General features: G+C 36.7%; 1 pseudogene; it reads left to right on the top strand.

The window, feature by feature from the left end:
- Positions 1 to 11573: 11573 nt before the first annotated feature.
- LOC114687796 lies at positions 11574 to 13443 on the top strand (annotated as a pseudogene).
- Positions 13444 to 14926: the final 1483 nt, after the last annotated feature.

Genomic DNA, 14926 nt, shown 5'->3' with positions numbered 1-14926 from the left:
GGCTGAAATTACCACCTACTCCTGCCTGCAGGAAGATGGTAAAGGAATTAGGTCTCAACGGTGTCCTGGAGAGGAGCAACTCCAAGCAAAGTATCCAGAAGACAACCACCTGCAAGTCCTGGAAAGCAAACTGGTGCCAAGACTAATGAAACCAGAGTTCTGAGGCACTGAGACTGATAATTGGGACACCCACAGGGATGAAGGGATCAGTAAAAGTTCAGAGGACAAAAAAGAAAAATGCAAACTATATTGACTCTATAACTGAATGCAATCTTTTGTGTCAGTAGTTCCCAGGGTGCTGCCCCAGCTGGGTTCAGGTCCTGAGACAGGGAAGGGGAGTTGTCACAAAAAAATGTACATCCACCAGATGAGTTTTGCACAAGTAGCATCTCTGAATAACATGAGCTGTCCTTATGCATACTTCAAAAACAAACATGTTTCTCCCACCCTCCAGCACTAACCTCAGACACACACACACACACACACACATACAAACACACACACACATAGATACAAATGTTTTCCCCCATCTTTTACATCAAAACAACTTTTAAATCAAATGCAACACTCAGCATTTTGCTAGTTTGGCTATATATCCACCCAGGTATATCCTGTCCTTACAGTGCTAAGAGGTCAGAAACACAGGCACACATTCTCAAAAACAACATCATTCAAAACTTACCAAAACATGTTCACAGAAATAGGGGTGATTTGCGCTGTAGTTTTCGAACTGTTCCCTTGTCTTATAAAAGAGTCCCACATGCCTAAATCTTTCTAGAAAGGGCAAACTTAGATAAGGCACTCTTTTTCTTTTTTAATCATGCCACAGCATTCTTAATGTGTGTGTGTGTGTGTGTGTGTGTGTGTGTGTGTGTGTGTGTGTGGCCCCCCTCCCCTGCAGAATTGGGAGATGTAGTTAGTGTTCTCTGGATGGCTTCTTCATATGGGCCCATTAACTTTTATTGCCTCAGATTCTGTCAGCACTGTATCAGAAAAATTCCAAGGGTCAGAATAACAGCTAGTATTTCCAAATGAGAAGCCTGAGAAGCATCAGTTCTGAGAAGCATCAGTTCCCAAAGAATGTTAGGGGGAAATATTTAAGAGGAAAAAAAAAAGGATTTCCAGGAATGATTGTATCTGTCCCAAGCATGACTGACAAAGCAAAACTAAAAACAGTCAAGAGAATCACCAACATTATTAGAGAGAAGAGAGCATGAAGGCTTTGTGGTCCCAGCAGAATTCTGCATTGTCTTGAGGTCCACTGGTCCTTGCCGAGTGAGACACCATCTCCAAGGGCCTTACATCATGGAGACTCGTCAGACAAGCATCTGTGTGCTGCTCTGAAACTAGGCCACATGGCTCCCAACAAGTAATTATGGCATAAATTGTTGCATTAAGTGATTGTGTAGGCTATTGTTTTAGGATGCAATGTATACACCACTCTTCTTTAGAAGTTGTGGACACAGTACATATAAATGTGAGGTTTTTAATTTGTGAAAGAATATATCTGAGGATGCCTCACTCTCAACACAATTATACCATTAAGGTAATAAAATGTGTTGGGTTTTTTTTTGGTGGGGGGAAGAGAAAACAAACATTTCTCTGCCAGGGTGAAGGAAAACTAATCCAAACTCAATTACACTTATATATAAACAAATAAAGAGACATTATATGATAGCCTATTGTGTGCTATCAGTGACTCTTCTGAGTGTACTGTGTCAACAAATTGGAAAACATAGAAAAAATGTACACATGCCTTTACACTTAGAACTTAATCTCATTGAGTCATATATAAACATAAGATACAAAGTGAAAACAGCAATAGAGATTTTGCCATAAAGAAAATCACAGGAGCAAATGTTTTCACTATTAATTTTTACCAAATTTGTGTGAATTTAGGAAAAGAACTATGGTAATAATTAAAATTCATAACTTTAGTGACTATTCCTCCTAACTAATTTTGTTGGGTGGCAAGCCTTGATATTAAATTCAGAAAATGAATTAACAACAGCAAAACAACAAACAAGCTCATTATAAATGGTGCAAATTAGTGAAATACCTGTTAATACACTTATCATAGGAGGCAAATAACATTGTAATGACATTTATTGAATACTCATGCAAACATTAAACAGAACAGAAGGCCATGACATGGTCATTACCCTCTAGAACAATCAGCAACTGCAATTACCCAAAGGAGACTTGCACTGATTTGAACCAATTTACTTTCAGTCATGCATGGTGGGGCTCATGAGGCTAAGACCCTCTCTGTTGGGAGCTAGGTCTATCCAAGGCTTCTTTATGATTGTATGGAGAAGAACCTTACTTCCTCATCTAAAACCAAGAACATGCTTGTGTCTTAGTTAGCATTTATTACTTTTAAAATTTTATTTATGTATTTATTCATTTGTTTGTTTGTTTTACATCTTGACCATAATTTTCCCTCCCCCTTCTTCTCCTATTCCTTCCTCCCCCTTTCCTCCTTTACCCACATCCACTCCTCTTCTTTTCTGTTCAGAATGGGGCAGGCCTTCCATGGATATCAACAAAACATGGCATATCATGTTTCAGTAAGACTAAGAACCTCCCCTTTTATTAAGGCTGGGAAAGGCAATCCAGTATAAGAAAAGTTCTCAAGAGCCAGCCAAAGTGTTAGTGACAGCTCCTGATCCCACTGTTAGGAGTCCCATAAGTAGACCAAGCTACATAATTGTCACATATATGTAGAGGACCTAGGTCAGCCTCATGTAGGCTCCCTGGTTTTTTCAAACTCTGTGAATTCCTATGAACCCAGATTAGTTATTTTTGTGGATTTTATTGTGATGTTCTTAATGCCTCTGGCTCCTACAATCCTTGGCCCCTCTCTTCAGCAGAATTCCTCAAATTCAGCCTAATGTTTGGCTATGGGTCTCTACATCTGTTTCCATCAGCTACTGGATTAAGGCTCTATGATGACAATTGGGTAGTCACCAGTCTGATCACAGGAGATGGCCAGTTCAGGAGTCTTCCCTGAGGTCATCCTTGTAGATTCCAGGGAGTTTCTCTCATACTAGGTTTCTACTTGACCCTGAAATGCCTCCTGTAGCATGAATTTTAACAGGTCTTATTAATAAAAACAAACTTAGAGCCAGGTATTGGGGTGAATGCCAAATGATCAGAAAAGCAAAACAAACCACAGCTACCTGACCTTGCCAGTTCCTCTGCTGATCCTGTTTCCTCAGACTGGATGCCTCTCATTCCTCATCCAGAATGAATCTCAGTTGAACTGTTGCTCAGAAGCCTAAAAGCTTAACCAGCTCTAGTTCCTGGTCCTAATGCCTTATATATCTTTCTGCTTTCTGCCATCATTTCCTGGGATTAAAGGCATGAGTCCCCATGCCTGGCTATTTCCAGTGTGGCCTTGAACTCACAGAGATCTATTCCTCCAGAAGGCTAGGATTAAAGGTGTGAGGGTCACCATTTTCTAGCCTCTCTATCTAGTGGCTGTTCTGTTCTATGACACCAGATAAGTTTATTAGGGTGCACAATATTTTGGGGAACACAATACCACCACAGTCTCCCCCACTCCTGCTGCCATCTTTACAGTCATTTCTGAGTGAGGTACCCAGATCCAGAAAGACAAACATGGTATGTACTCACTCATAAGTGGATATTAAATATAAAGTTAAGGGTAACCATGCTACAAGCCACAGATCCAAAGAGGCTAGGTAAGAGGGAGGGCCCAAGGGGGGGGGATGCATGGATCTTTTAGGAAGGGGAAATAGTTAGGTTTTCTATTGCTATGAAGAGACAATATAACCATGGCTACTCTTATAAAGGAAAACATTTAATTGTGTACTTTACAATTCAGAGGTTCAGTCCATTTTCATCTTAGTGGGACATGGCAGTATGTAGGCAGACATGGTACTGGAAAAGAAGCTGAGAGTTCTACAACTTGCATAGGCAACAGGAGGTTGTCTGAACACTGGACTCGAACATATCTCAAAGCTCACCTCCACAGTGACACACTTCCTCCAACATACCTACCCCAACAAAGCCACACCTCATAATACTGCTGCTCTCTGAGAGCCATTTTCTTTCAAATTACCGTACTTGGCAAAGCCAATAATGGCTTGGGTCCAGGACCTGGGGAGAGTATTGATGTTAGATACATCAAGAAATTCTTCTAAGCACAATTAATAAATGGGACCTCTCAAAACTGAGAAGCTTTTGCAGGGCAAAAGACACAGTCAATAAGACAAAAAGACAGCCAACAGATTGGGAAAAGATCTTCACCAACCCCACATCTGACATAGGATTGATCTCCACAATATATAAAGAACTCAAGAAACTAGACATCAAACTACTGAACAGTCCAATTAAAAAAATGGGCTAAAGAGCTAAACAGAGAATTCACAAAACAAGAACTACAAATGGCTGAAAGACATTTAAAGAAATGCTCAACATCCTTAATCATCAGAGAAATGCAAATCAAAACGACTCTGAGATACCACCTTACACCTGTTAGAATGGCTATGATCAAAAACACCAAAGACAACCAATGTTGGAGAGGATGTGGAGCAAAGGGAACACTCCTCCACTGTTGGTGGGAATGTAAACTTGTACAACCACTGTGGAAATCAGTATGGCGGTTTCTCAGAAAATTAGGAATCGAACTACCTCAAGACCCAGCCATCCCACTCTTGGGCATATACCCAAGGAATGCTGATTCATATCATAAAGATACATGCTCAGCTATGTTCATAGCAGCACTATTTGTAATAGCCAGAACCTGGAGACAACCTAGATGCCCATCAACAGAAGAATGGATGAAAAAAATGTGGTACATATACACAATGGAGTACTACTCAGCAGAGAAAAACAACGAAAGCATGAAATTTGCAGGCAAATGGATGGAACTAGAAAAAATCATCCTGAGTGAGATAACCTAAACCCAGAAAGACAGTTATGGTATGTACTCACTCATAGGTGGATTCTAGATATAAAATAAAGAACAATCAGGCCACAACCCATAGAACCATAGAGGCTATATATATAGCATGGAAGTCGCTAGGATGACTGTGGCATATAATAAATTTCAGTTTTACTCAATTATTGAAAAAAATAGCCAAATGAATGGAAACACATGAACTATGAACCAAAGGTTGAGGGGCCCCCAGCTGGATCAGGCCCTCTGAATAGGTGTGACAGTTGATTGGCTTGATCAGTTTGGGAGGCAACTAGGCAGTGGGACCAAGTCCTGTGCTCATTGCATGAGTTGGCTGTTTGAAACCTGGAACTTATGCAGGGACACTTGGCTCAGTCTGGGAGGAGGGGACTGGACCTGCCTGGACTGAGTCTACCAGGTTGATCGCAGTCCTCGGGGGAGGACTTGTCCTGGAAGAGGTGGGAATGGAGGGTAGGCTGGGGTAAGGGGAGGGGGTGGGAGGGGGGAGAATAGGGGAACCCATGGCTGATATGTAGAACTGAATAGTATTGTAAAATTTATATATATATATATATATATATATATATATATATATATATATATATACATACATATACAGAAATTCTTCTTCCCATGGGGATATGGTTATCAGTTGCAAGATCTCTGATAACTGGGTCTGTGTTGTGCTTGAAATGTTCTGTGTTTTCTTTGTGCAACTTTGCTTGATTAGCTTCTTATTGACTCAGTCCCATCACATACGAGTGTTCTGCTGATTCTGTTTCGTTTTCCTCTGAAAATCATATGTAAGATGCTATACTTCTTAATAAACTTGTTTGGAAGAACCATAGCTTGTACAAGAACTCCTGATTCAGCTTTCCTGTCTTCTTTATTAAGGCTGACCTGTAGCTGGAAGGTTTTCTGGTCCAGCTGAGCCCTGTGGTCCTGCTTGACTAAGGAAAGCTTTTCAGCCTGATGAGTGTTAGAGGTAAGAAGTGGCTTGTTCCTATGTCTCTCTGATCTTTTAGCATTCACCTCATGTGGTTGGAAGAATTCCAGTGTCCAGGACTGCCCCAAGGTCGGGACAAATCTCTCTCATCTGCCAGTTCTGCAGCCACTTGGACCCAAATAAACACACACAGACTTACATTATTTTTAAAACTATGGCCATGGCCATAGGATAGATAATGGAATATTTTCTCTGAATTTGTCAAATGCAAATGGACTAGGCATTGTTGATATATTTATTGCTTGCATATATTGTATATAGTTATTGTACTTATTGTATATAGTTTTACTTATATTAAATAATAAATTAATTTTTTATTTTTTATTTTTATTAGACAAAAAAGAGGAAATGTGGTGATATTTTATTTGTGCTTTAATAAAGTTTGCCTGGAGATCAGAGGAAATAGTAAGCCATATTAAGTAAACAAAGAAGTCAAATAAAAAGAGAGATAGAAAATAAAATTGGGAAGGAGTGGGATGGGAGATCTTGGGAGAATTTGGAGGGACATGATGATCAATGGGTATGATCAATAGGCACTGTAGAAAATTGTAATTCCTTGAAAAACAAAAAAAAATACTTTTAAAATTACCTAAAAATGGTTAATAGGGAAGAGATATTACTATAGCAGTCCTAATATTTATAAGGAATAAATTGTTGCTGTGGGAAGGGGCTAGTGAGGCTGTCCCCTACCCCAAATCTGTACAGTTAAACATTGCTGGAGAGAGATTTTTTTCTTCACTGGTGCAGATGTCAATGAGTTGCTCATGCTCTAGTGAGGAACAGCTTATTCTGTCTCTTATAAGAAACCCTGATTAAACTCAGTAGTTCATGCTATACTTGATTGAAATTGCTTCTGTTCTTTGTACCCTATCTTGGATGAGAAGATACTTTGTTCACATTTTTTTTTCAGAACAAGTTCACACAACAATACACATGCTTTGAAATATCATACTGTGAAATATAAATATGAACAGCTAGTATGAGCCAATCAAAAATAAAAATAAAAGCCTTCCATACAACTATCTCTTATGCTGGCTTTAGTAAGAATGGCTCCCAAAGGCTCATAGATTTGAATACTTGGTCACCAGAGACTTGTACTATCTGAAAGGATTAGGAAGTATGGCCTTGTTGAAGAAAGTGTGTCACTGGGAGCAGGCTTTAAGTTTTCAAGGGCCTAAGCCAGGCTCAGTGTCTTTCTTTTCCTGCTGCTTGCTGATCCAGATGTAGAATTCTCAGCTACTTCTCAAACACCATTGTTGGTTAAACTGCAGACCGCAGCAGCCACGCCAGGGCAGAGGAGAGTACTGATCAGAAGAATCACATCCATGGTTACCTTTTTAGAGCTTTATTGGGAGAAGTGGGGGAGAGAGAGAGGGAGAGAGAGAGGACAGATGGAAGGAAGGAGCAGAAAGGAAAGAGAGGGACGCACAGAGGGCCCACCCGCTTTTTAGGCTGATGATGCAATTAAGGACTGAATTTTTACAACCATGTCTACCTGCTGGTTGCCTGTGGTAAGCCACAAGAATATGTTATAAGGAGTCCAGCTGTATATTAAAGCTATACCTTGACCAGGCCAACGGTCAGTCAAGTGGGAAGCCATCTAGCATGGACTATTTGGAGTTATACAGCTTAATATTCAGCTGTGCCTTATTGTGAATTTCTTGTGTTCACAATTCCCATAAAATGTGTGTATGAACTTCCTGCTCAGGCCAGTACTTGGATAAGGTCATGTAGGCAAAGCCAATCAGTCAGTAGATGTATAGCTTTGTTTCTTGTGGAAATGAAGCTCAGACCATTCTCTTGCCTTGAGGCCTAGTGGCTCTCCAGAACAACTGACTGAGAACAAAAGAGGTTTTTACATATCCAGGTGGAAGGTAGAGCAACATTCCTGAGGTGGCAGAGAACCATGTGGCCAGGTAAAGAAGAAACAGGTGTTTTCTGTAGAGGCAGACAGAAGGGCATGACCAGGGAGAATGGAAGAACACAGAGGTTTTATAGATGGTAAGGCAGAACTCTTGTAGAGTTCATCAGAGCCAGAAGTAAAAATGGAGGGCAAAGAAACAGAGGACAAAGATGAGGCTGGCAGTATAAGGGCTTATTTGTTAGCAGGACTATGAGATGGCAGTAAATGAGGGGACAAAGAGGAACTGAGTGTCGGGATGGAACTGAAGCTATGTAGATAGCATTTCATACCAGAGAAATATAGTAGATGGATAAAGAGCTTGGTGTGTCTAGATTTATTCCTGCCCTGAATGCCTGACGGAGCTGTAGCTGTAAAGATAGAATTTTGTCTTAGAGGAATAAAATTAACCGACATAAGAGCATAGTGTACATACATTTTTTCCCTCATATATCTCATACTAGACAGTATCTTCCACGGACTCTGGGTGACCCATTGTCACCATGCTCCCCAATATAATGACAATAGACTGAATTTCTGAAATTGTAAGCCAGCCTCCACTAATGTTTTCATTTATAAATATGTCCATGGTCCTGATGTCTCTTCACAGCAATAGAACTCTGACTAAGATACACATAAAGCACAAATTTAAAATTGAAGAGAGAAAAATATTTGAACTTATATAAATAAGGTATAAAAGAGATAAACAATGTAAAATTTTTCTGAATTCCTGTTATTTTTTAAACAAAATTAGTTGGTCAAGATATATGCAAAGTAAGAAAAAATGGAGAAGACTCAAAATCAGAAACAAAAGAGTAGTCACATAATCTGATGTCTGAGAAATTGAAAAGAACATGAAGTGACTCAGAAGACTCACAGAATCCAACAAATTCTATCAAGTATAAGAAAAAGATGAATGTTTGTATAAACTGTACTCTTTCATGAATAAGTTACAAAGAGACAGAAGGTACTGGTAATAAAAAAAACTAAAGTCAGCAGAAAACATCAGTTGGTTATTAATATCAAATGGTAAGCCCTGGAAACATACATATGACTAAGGTTATATAGCCTGAGACAGTCATATTTAGAAATATATTTGTATACACATATATGCATAAAGCAACAATTAATGAAAAAAGAGGCCATGAGTTTGAAAGAAAATAAGGATTTATATATGAGAGGGTTTGAAGTGAGGAGAGGGAAGAGGGAAATGATGTAATTATATTATAATCTCAAAAATAAGAGAAATTTTTAAAGTCTAGTTTGACTCCCTTCAAATAGGTCTAAACATTTAAATATTCTTAACAATTCTTATAAAAGTCTTCTAAAAATTAAAGAAATAAGTAAAATTATATCTTTATTTGGGGAAGCTCATTTGTAGTCACTAAAGAAACTACAGTTGTACATCTGTATTCTAAAACATTCATGACAAAGAAACCATAAAATCAGTGGGCACCTTTAATCCCAGCACTCAGGAGGCAGAGGAAGTCAGAACTCTGTGTGTTTGAGGTGAGCCTGGTCTATAGAATGAGTTTCAGGACACTCAAAGCTACACAGAGAAAACCTGTCTTGAAAAATCAAAGAAAAAAAAAGGAAACCATAAAATCAGGTGCATTATGATTAAAAGAAGGTAAAAAAAGAAACTGGACCCCTGTTATCAATGCAGGTATGATTGCTGCCCACATTGTACAATACATACTAATGAGAATTTAAATTTTATTGCTAAGACATTGGTAGTCTTTATGTATATGATTTTATATTTATTTATATATATATAATGAACTATTATATATTAAGATAAATAATTACATGAATAGAAAATGTATTTTGCCACATACTTATAAATTACAATGAAAATGACAATAGAATTTAAATTTGGGGCAAATTTATAATTAGAATATAATAATATATATTTGTTAAGGTTTTAATTAATAACATCTCTCTGAGCTATTGTTAAATAACTCATTTTCCCCTTGTATTTCTACATTTCATGTCCTTGAGAGGCAATGTGCATTTACTATGTTATGAATTAGTGAAGTTGATTATAGAAATGCTACAGGGATTTAGAAATATAACATACAATCAAGATATCACATGGGACAATGCTCTTAATTGCTCAAACTGTACCCTTCCTGGCAGTTTTTCTGTAACTACCTAGTTTTCAGGTCCCTGATGCCTTGATGACATATATCTGTGATGCAACTTGGTACTCCTATATAATTCTTAGATGCAATGTTTGGTCTGGTATTTCTGAATTTTCCTAGAACTGTAGGCCAATGTCACATGAAATGCTCATTGATATACCCAGTGGATTCCACTGTTTTTTGACTATTTATATTAACTACTAAGCAACATTTTAGGCTTTCACAACTCTTAGCAAAGTCATCTTCAGTAAATGTATTTCTCAGAGGCCCACAGGTTTGGGTGAGTTGATTCTGTTCTGCTGTTTCATTCCAATGCTACATTTTCAGGGAAAAACAATAGACCCTAAAACCCTCAAATGAAATAAGGAAACTGTCACTAAGAAAAAGGTATACTATATCCTGATCTTACTTAGTTTTCTACTTTCATATGTGCTATGTATTAATCAATGGAATCAACATTTTAAATATCAGTAAATTATTAAATGCACCTTTAAATTACTACAGTCTCTGAGGAGGTAATGGAAAGTAACAGTTTACTCTAAAAAACACATATAATAAAAAAGTCATTGAGTAATATATAGTTCTTCAGGTCTTTGATCCCAGCATGCAGAAGGTACAGGAGAGGATCAGAATTTCAAGGCCACCTTCCACATTTCAAGGCCTCCCTCAACTAAATTGTGAATGTGAGGTCAGTTTTGAATAGAAAGAGAGTTTAAGGTCAGCCTGAAATTTATGGACCTTGTATCAGAAAAAAAGTGAAAAAGAAAAGAAATAGAATATAGGTTTTGTAATTGAGAGCTAAAAACCTTATTGTTTGCCTACATACAGAGAAGAGGCAGTTTGCCATGGATCATGGTACAGTAATGTATCATAGTATTGTGAATGTGATAGAAAAGTTAACATTTGATATGGATATGATGTTTAATATATCAGGTTGATAAATCCATAAGGATAATAGAAGTCTGCATTGATGGTACCGAGATTCAAACTGTTTAGCTGGATAGTATTAGAAAGGTCAGGAGATTGTAGATTATAAGTTTCAAAAATAAAACAGTTAAATGCATTAAATCTTCACCAGAAGGTTATAGTGGTGATATAAATTATCCTCACAGTGTTACATAGACTGTTCTAAAATCATAGAAATGTGTGAGAAATGACTAGAATCTAGAAATATTGTTGTTAATACTGATGAGTGTTATCTAGGAATTGTTTGGTATTTTCTTTTGGCAGATACTATTACCACAATTAGAAGCCTAGAGGAACCAGAGAAAGGACAAACAAGAGTAAAGAGGCTAGGAAGACATGAATTCCTTGGCTAGGTTCCCAGATGAGCTTCTGTAGTATCAGGTTCACAGGTTCAGGAAGAGAGGATTTTGTATAATCGATTCCCAAAGGCAGCTACTACTGACAGCTGTCCATGTGTGGGCCTGATTCTGAGAACTGTATAGTTCATTAAAAATAAAACAACAAAAAGATAACTCAAAGCTTGATGAACTCAGTGATGTTTATCTGCTCTCCATCATGGTGTATTTTATAACCTTTATGTCATCATAAACTTCATTTCATATTAGTAGCATCCTCCTCTTACTGTTCAGGATGCAACTAAAAGCATCCAGGAATATTAGGTATGTTTCAATAGTTATTTTGATAAATCTTTAAAATTCAAGAATGCATTTTCTTCAGTGTCTTAAAAGATGATTGCATGTCTAGTATATCTCAGTGGTTATTGTGTCTGAATTTCCTGTTTTCAGAAACATATCAAACTGAGGGAAAAAAAACTAGCTTTATATTCACTCTTTCTTTTTAACTGTTATGTCATGACAGACAAAGCCTGCATTTGGCTCTACACAAAACACAATGAATTCAAATTCAACAAGAATTTAAATATATTATATATTGCCATAGTATATATCCATAATATGCTTAAATAATATGTTTCAAATTGTAAAAATAACATCGAAAAGCAAATTTTAAAAGACTTATATTATACTAAAGTTAGCATGTAATAAGAAATTTGTTTACTTTTTAGGTTTTTTTTTTGAAACAGTGTCGTATTTTATACCATAGGCTAGCTTCAAAAGCACCTCATTTCTTTCTTACATCCCAACTACTGAGAATCATAGCATATAGTATTTTCTAACACAAAAATAATGGTAGTAATTAAAGACATGAAATGTTTTGGAATTTATGGTGTATATTTCCTCAAATACACGTCCTACCTCATTTTTGGTTAAAATAATGGGAGTGGTTAGAATGGACCTTTTCAGGAAGCTAACTGTAGGTGATAGTACTGAATCACTTTCTATAAATATATTTAGCAAATATTTCCTTTCATCAAGATACTTTTTTTCCAATAAATTAAATCAGAAAATAATATCAGTTTATAGAATATGAGTTATGTAACAGGGTATTAAAATTAGATGAAGCACTGGTAGTTTCAATAGTAGTTGTCAAACTACTCAGTAATTGTTTAATTCTTCTCATTACAAATATTAGTTCTTACCTTGACAGATGGCCCCTTTCTTTTTTTCTATAGTATACCTGAAAACGAGACTTCTGCAGTGACCTTCATCCTAGTGGGCTTCTCAGAGTACCCAGATCTCCAGTTGCTCCTGTTCTTCCTCTTCCTGACCATATACACAGTCACTGTGCTGGGAAACCTGGGCATGATTGCCATCATCAGGCTCAACCCCAAGCTCCACAACCCTATGTACTTTTTTCTTAGTCACCTGTCCTTTGTGGATTTCTGTTACTCTACTGTCGTGACTCCCAAACTCTTAGAAAACTTGATTGTGGAAGACAGAAGGATCTCCTTCACAGGCTGTGTCATGCAGTTCTTCTTCATATGCATATTTGTGGTGACAGAAACCTTCATGTTGGCAGTGATGGCCTATGACAGGTTTGTGGCAGTGTGCAACCCCCTCCTCTACACAGTGGCTATGTCTCCAAAGCTCTGCTGCTCACTGGTCGCTGCATCATACTCATGGGCTATACTCTGTTCTTTTATATTCATATACTTCTGTCCTTGTTCTTCTGTGGGACCAAGTTCATAAATAACTTTGTGTGTGAGCATGCTGCCATTGTTGCTGTAGCCTGCTCTGACCCCTACATTAGCCAGCAGATCATTTTCATCTTTGCCACATTCAATGAGCTAAGCAGTCTGATGATCATTCTCACCTCTTATGTCTTCATTGTCATCACTGTCATGAAAATGCCTGCAACAGGGGGGCTCTACAAAGTCTTCTCTACTTGTGCCTCCCATCTCATTGCTATCAGCATTTTTCATGGTACCATCCTCTTTCTCTACTGTGTTCCCACCAACAAAAGTTCCTGGCTTCTGGTCAAGGTGGCCTCAGTATTCTACACAGTCATCATCCCAATGCTGAACCCAATGATATACAGCCTCAGGAACAAGGATGTGAAGGAATCAGTAAAGAAACTTATTAGCTCTCATTTGTCATTGTAAAGTACGGTTCTAGGAAGATGAGGTTTTTATGTTAAAGTCTTATGGTCTGGTACAAAAATCAATAAGAGTCTATATGTTCAGTTTCTTTCTATAAATCACTCCAATATCACTTCATAAAAATATACATTACAACTTTCAAACTGTAAATATTATTAGAGAATGAAGTTTAGGTTATTATCCATAAATATTTTATGAACAATATTTTCTTGTATGTTTCCATGTTTGTATAGTTTAATATAATGCTGCCCAGGAAAATGTTTAACTCAAGTTATATGTTGCAAATATAGGACTTTTCAGAAGATCTGAAACAACTCAAGGAAGTTTGTGTGATAATTTGCATGCAAATATTTAGAGCTATTCAATAAGCAGTGACAAAAATAAAGAAAACCCTTACATTTATTCTTCAAGGGATATTTTTATACTAGACATTTTGCTTAACACAAATGCACAATATAAACCTCATAAATAATCTTTATAATATTTGAATTAGTAGATTTATATTTTACTTGGTATTATATATTGTGTTTCTTTTAAAAGGATTTTTGTTTTATTTTTAATTAGATGTATGTGTGCTGTGTGTGTGTGTGTTTATGTCTTAGCCACTGAGTAATCACTTCTGCTCACATCTTACATTTAAAGATATCAAAAATATCTTTGAATATATTCACAAAGCTATAATGTGTTTATTATAAAGTAGTTGCATATCTGTAGTTATTTCTTGAAATTGTTATTTGGATACAATAGATGCATATGCATTTATCACTAGTCTACTTTGTTTCTTTAGAATGTTGTTACTTTCATGAAAGTTGTGTACTTTTACAAATCTATACATTTTCTTTAGCTTTGGTGCATTTTTTCTGTTATTTGCATATTTACTGTAGGGAGATATTAGGTCATTATGGCTTTGATCTACTCATTTATTGAGATAAATACTCAAGATAGTAAGTTTAAACGCCTTAAACATGTGAATCTGAGAAAGGAATATTCCAGACATGATTTTTCTTTGCATTTCAGTTATTATAGCCTGTGGTTCTTATCTACATAAATGCAGAAATACTAGTAAAAATCAAATTCAAACATTTTATAAAATGGGATACATATTTCTGTTAGGGACTTAAAACTGCCTTATTGTTTAAAATTCATCAATGTGTAAAATCTTTATGATATCATTTAATATGTATAGAATTATTTGGATCATTATAATACAAGTGTTTTGATATGTTTCTCCACCTGATTATGGCCTTTATTACCTATATTTATTTATATATCAAACTAATCCATCAGAATATAACTTGATGAGATATAAAAATCAGATTATGTGGCAAGAAAGATGGCTCATTGGTTAATCACACATCTTACCCTTCCAAAAGACCCAATATTGTCTATCTGTATCTAGAATTACAGCATAAGACACTCTGATCTATGAGGGCATTGGAACTCACATGCATGTAACTTCCTTTGCCCTCAGACACACTTATACATG

Source organism: Peromyscus leucopus, chromosome 4 (genome assembly GCF_004664715.2).
Source record: "Peromyscus leucopus breed LL Stock chromosome 4, UCI_PerLeu_2.1, whole genome shotgun sequence".
NCBI lineage: Eukaryota > Metazoa > Chordata > Mammalia > Rodentia > Cricetidae > Peromyscus > Peromyscus leucopus.
This window is presented reverse-complemented; position numbering and strand designations above follow the sequence as displayed.